Here is a 6,000-nt window from a genome sequence, read left to right on the forward strand (position 1 = left end):
GACTCACCCTGATGTATGTCTTTCTTAATTCAGTGGTAAGTGCACTTTCCCAATTCCGTTGCACTAAATATCTCCAAACCTTCAGAACTGCCAGAATGAGTTAGGAAGAAACAGTATCTGGATCTGTTTCCTACAGAAGTGTCAATATTTGCTAAAACAAAGAGCTGGGACTACCCCCAATGGAACGCCATCTGTCCTTGTCTTTGAGAGGCTGCAGGAAAATCCTTTCACAGCCAAGAGATGGTTATTTGGCATAACTGATACTGAAATTCAGCAAGGTGGCTTTCAGAGGTGAAACAGGCCGATAAAGAGAGACTTTGCTGTGTGAAAACGGGAAGTTTAGAAATGTGTTTCAGTTTTGAATCTATAAACTAAGGATTATTTACTTTACCAAAATATTTCCCATAGGAATCTTTTAATCAGCACGATCACCTAGCTGACTTAAACATTCCGGTCATGAACATGTTATTTTCTTGTACAGCTTTTCAGGAAGTAAGCAGCTGGTAAGATGAGACACAGCTTCCTTCTCAGAGTCTCATTATTTCAACCATGCTGCTTCTTAAGCAGATAAGCTCCCTACTTTGTTCTACGATATATGGAAGCTCAGTTCTGTTGCAGTTTTAGGGTGGAGGCATAAGACACAGAGTCCAGCTTCTGAAGTATGGTTAGTTGCCTGACTCGGGTTCCAAAGGAAACCTGGTCACCTGGCTTCCTTTGGAGAAAACCCAGATTCCTTTGAACAGCAACCTGAAGAATAATTGAAGAGATCATCTCAGGTTGGAGTGAAATTCTTCAAAATACATTCGACGGCTTTCAGGGCCCAGTCCTCCTCCAGAGCACTGCTCAGTGGGATGTTTGCCACTTAGAATTTCAGTCCATCTGTGTAGTGTCCAGCTCTCCCCTGAGAACACATTTATTTGGGAACCTCGAACATTCCATAACATTCTTATGATTCCCCACTTTATCCAGCTATGTCACTTCTTCCAAGTTTATTTCCAGCAGATGCTGCCAGCCCTCAGTGGGACCTTCACCTAATCTCATTCTTCTCAGGAAAAGAGCAGTCATCCCAGCCCCAAGAGGGCTGTAGGCCACCGCCTCTAGCTGTCCCTGCTGTAGGCTGGAATGAACCAGGAGGGCAGATCTTCCCACACTGCTCTGCATCTTGGACATCTTGGCCCAGGTTAACTAGATCCAGCTAAACCAGAGGGTCTTGGCCACTATGGAAACATATATTTCAGCCCCCAAAGATACATGGGTATGTTTCTCTAATGGCTTTTTATATGGACTAAATTTATGCATTCATTCAATAAATACTTAGTGAACATTACTATGCATCAGGCATTGTTCTGAGAACATGTTTCTGTGAATAAAACAAAGCGCCAGGTTTAATGGAGTCTGTAATCCACTGGGGGCAGACAGACAATAAATAATTTATCAGAGGGTGATACAAAAATAAATAAATAAAGCAGGGAAAAAGGGTTGAAGGGGAGGAGAGTGATGGTGGGTGTACGGTGCCCTTATGTAACACCCGTGTTACATAAGGAGGGAGACATGGAAAGTCTGACCTGCAGGAGGTGAGGGAGAGCACCAGGCAGTTCAGTGGGGAAAGGCATAACCCAGCTAGTGAGAATAGCAAGGTCAAAGGCCCTGAGGCAGAAGAGCACCAACTGTGTTCAAGGAATAAGGGGAGGCCATGCGGAGGAAGGGAGAGCAGTATCCGGTGCCAGCTCACGCTGGACATGATAGCATGGTGAAGATTCTGTATTTTACTCTGAGTGGGATGGGAAGCCAACAGAAGATTGTGAACAAGAAATTAATACATGTAAGACACTTCAAACACTGTGCACAGTAAGTACTGAAAATTCTAGCTTTTGTTTTTACTTTTCTTGACTCTAAAGGTAACTAACCTCCATTCTGCATTATGAGAATGATAATTTTTAGCCTAAAATATGGTACAAAGGATAGAAGTCCTGATCTGACAGATCAGATTTGTGGCTACCAGTGGCCGGGGTGAGGGGAGGAGAAATTGGAGGAAGATGGTCAAAAGGTACAAACTTCCAGTTACAAGATAAATAAGCACTAGGGATGTAATGTACCACATGATCAACATAATGAGCACTGCTGTGTGTTATAGATGAAAGTTGTTAAGAGAGTAAAGCCTACGAGTTCTCATCACAAGGAAAAAATTTTTTTCTATTTCTTTAATTTTGTATTCATATGAGATGTTTACTAAACATATTGTGATAATCACTTCACCATGTAAGTAAATCAAATCATTATGCTACGTATCTTAAGCTTATCTGTATAAGTGCTGTATGTCACTTATATCTCAATAAAACTGGAAGAAAAAACCTCATTAATATTGAAAAATCCTGATCTTACAAACTTTAGGTCCAATTTTAACATCCTACATTTACAAAGAGGATTGATGATTAGAAAATTACCTCATGTCCAAGACTAGATTCTTTTCATCTGCTGCTTGGCAATTTATTTTCTTTCTTTCTTTTTTAAAATTTATTTATTTATTTTTGGTTGCGTTGGGTCTTTGTTGCTGCGCATGGGCTTTCTCTAGTTGCAGCGAGCGGAGGCCACTCTTTGTGGCAGTGTGTGGGCTTCTCATTGCAGTGGCTTCTCTTCTTGCGGAGCACGGGCTCTAGGGGTGTGGGCTTCAGTAGTTGTGGCATGTGGGCTCAGTACTTGTGGCTTGTGGGCTCTAGAGCGCAGGCTCAGTAGTTGTGGCGCACGGGCTTAGTTGTTCCGCGGCATGTGGGATCTTCCCGGATCAGGGATTGAACCCGTGTCCCCTGCATTGGCAGGCGAATTCTTTTTTTTTTTTCAAAAAGCAGAAAAATCATTCTTACTTTTTATGCAAATGCAGCATAACTCTCCATTCTACACCGTATTTTTCTTACTTATTGATGTGTCTTAGAGTCCTTCCCTATTAGCACCTTTTTTTTATATACAGCAGGTTGTTATTAGTCATCAATTTTACACACAACAGTGTATACATGTCAATCCCAATCTCCCAATTCATCCCCCCACCCCCAATCCCCGCCGCTTTCCCCCCTTGGTGTCCATACGTTTGTTCTCTACATCTGTCTCTATTTCTGCCCTGCAAACCGGTTCATCTGTACCATTTTTCTAGGTTGCACAGATATGCGTTAATATATGATATTTCTTTTTCTCTTTCTGACTTACTTCACTCTGTATGACAGTCTCTATCTAGATCCATCCACGTCTCAACAATTGACCCAATTTCATTCCTTTTTATGGCTAGTAATATTCCATTGTATATATGTACCACATCTTCTTTATCCATTTGTTTGTCAATGGGCATTTAGGTTGCCTCCATGACCTGGCTATTGTAAATAGTGCTGCAATGAACATTGGGGTGCATGTGTCTTTTTGAATTGTGGTTTTCTCAGGGTATATGCCCAGTAGTGGGATTGCTGGATCATATGGTAATTCTATTTTTAGTTTTTTAAGGAACCTCCATACTGTTCTCCATAGTGGCTGTATCAGTTTACATTCCCACCAACAGTACAAGAGGGTTCCCTTTTCTCCACACCCTCTCCAGCATTTGTTGTTTATAGATTTTCTGATGAAGCCCATTCTAACTGGTGTGAGATGATACTCATTGTAGTTTTGATTTGCATTTCTCTAATAATTAGTGATATTGAGCAGCTTTTCATGTGCTTCTTGGCCATCTGTATGTCTTCTTTGGAGAAATGTCTGTTTAGGTCTTTTGCCCATTTTTGGATTGGGTTGTTTGTTTTTTGAATATTGAGCTGCATGAGCTGTTTATATACTTTGGAAATTAATCCTTTGTCCATTGATTCGTTTGCAAATATTTTCTCCCATTCTGAAGGTTGCCTTTTCGTCTTAAACATGGTTTCCTTTGCTGTGCAAAAGCTTTGAAGTTTCATTAGGTCCCATTTGTTTATTTTTGTTTTTATTTCCATTACTCTAGGAGGTGGATCAAAAAAGATCTTGCTGTGATTTATGTCAAAGAGTGTTCTTCCTATGTTTTCCTCTAAGAGTCTTATAGTGTCCAGTCTTACATTTAGGTCTCTAATCCATTTTCAGTTTCTTTTTGTGTATGGTGTTAGGGAGTGTTCTAATTTCATTCTTCTACATGTAGCTGTCCAGTTTTCCCAGCACCACTTATTGAAGAGACTGTCTTTTCTCCATTGTATATCCTTGCCTCCTTTGTCATAGATTACTTGACCAAAGGTATGTGGTTTTACCTCTGGGCTTTCTATCTTGTTCCATTGATCTATGTTTCTGTTTTTGTGCCAATACCATATTGTCTTGATTACTGTAGCTTTGTACTATAGTCTGAAGTCAGGGAGTCTGATTCCTCCAGCTCTGTTTTTTTTCCCTCAAGACTGCTTTGGCTATTTAGGGTCTTTTGTGTCTCCATACAAATTTTAAGTTTTTTTGTTCTATTTCTGTAAAAAATGCCATTGGTAATTTGATAGGGATTGCATTGAATCTGTAGATTGCTTTGGGTAGTATAGTCATTTTCACAATATTGATTCTTCCAATCCAAGAACATGGTATATCTCTCCATCTGTTGGTATTATCTTTAATTTCTTTCATCAGTGTCTTATAGTTTTCTGCATACAGGTCTTTTGTATCCCTAGGTAGGTTTATTCCTAGGTATTTTATTCTTTTGTTGCAATGGTAAATGGGAGTGTTTCCTTAATTTCTCTTTCAGATTTTTCATCATTAGTGTATAGGAATGCAAGATATTTCTGTGCATTAATTTTGTATCCTACAACTTTACCAAATTCATTGATTAGCTCTAGTAGTTTTCTGGTGGCATCTTTAGGATTCTCGATGTATAGTATCATGTCATCTGCAAACAGTGACAGTTTTACTTCTTCTTTTCCAATTTGTATTCCTTTTTCTTCTCTAATTGCTGTTTGCTAGGACTTCCAAAACTATGTTGAATAATAGTGGTGAGAGTGGATATCCTTGTCTTTTTCCTGATCTTAGAGGAAATGCTTTCAGTTTTTCACCATTGAGAATGATGTTTGCTGTGGGTTTGTCGTATATGGACTTTATTATGTTGACGTAGGTTCCCTCTATGCCCACCTTATGGAGAGTTTTTATCATAAATGAGCGTTGAATTTTGTCAAAAGCTTTTTCTGCATCTATTGAGATGATCATGTGGTTTTTATTCTTCAATTTGTTAATATGGTGTATCACATTGATTGATTTCCATATATTGAAGAATCCTTGCATCCCTGGGATAAATCCCACTTGATCATGGTGTATGATCCTTGTAACGTGTTGTTGGATTCTGTTTGCTAGTATTTTGTTGAGGATTTTGCATCTATATTTATCAGTGATATTGGTCTGTAATTTTCTTTTTTTGTAGTATCTTTGTCTGGTTTTGGTATCAGGGTGATGATGGCCTCATAGAATGAGTTTGGGAGTGTTCCCTCCTCTGCAATTTTTTGGAGGAGTTTGAGAAGGATGGGTGTTAGCTCTTTTCTAAATGTTTGATAGAATTCACCTGTAAAGCCATCTGGTCCTGGGCTTTTGTTTATTGGAAGATTTTTAATCACAGTTTCAAATTCATTACTTGTGATTGGTCTGTTCATATTTTCTATTTCAACTGGTTCAGTCTTGGAAACTTATACCTTTCTAAGAATTTGTCCATTTCTTCCATTTTATTGGCATAGAGTTGCTTGTAGTAGTCTCTTAGGATGCTTTGTATTTCGGCAGTGTCTGTTGTAACTTCTCCTTTTTCATTTCTAATTTTATTGATTTGAGTCCTCTCCCTCTTTTTCTTGATGAGTCTGGCTAATGCTTTATCAATTTTGTTTATCTTCTCAAAGAACCAGCTTTTAGTTTTATTGATCTTTGCTATTGTTTTCTTTGTTTCTATTTCATTTATTTCTGCTCTGATCTTTATGATTTCTTTCCTTCTGCTAACTTTGGGTTTTGTTTGTTCTTCTTTCTCTAGTTCCTTTAGGTGTAAGGTTAGAT

This window comes from Globicephala melas, chromosome 9 (genome assembly GCF_963455315.2).
Source record: "Globicephala melas chromosome 9, mGloMel1.2, whole genome shotgun sequence".
Classification (NCBI taxonomy): Eukaryota; Metazoa; Chordata; class Mammalia; order Artiodactyla; family Delphinidae; genus Globicephala; species Globicephala melas.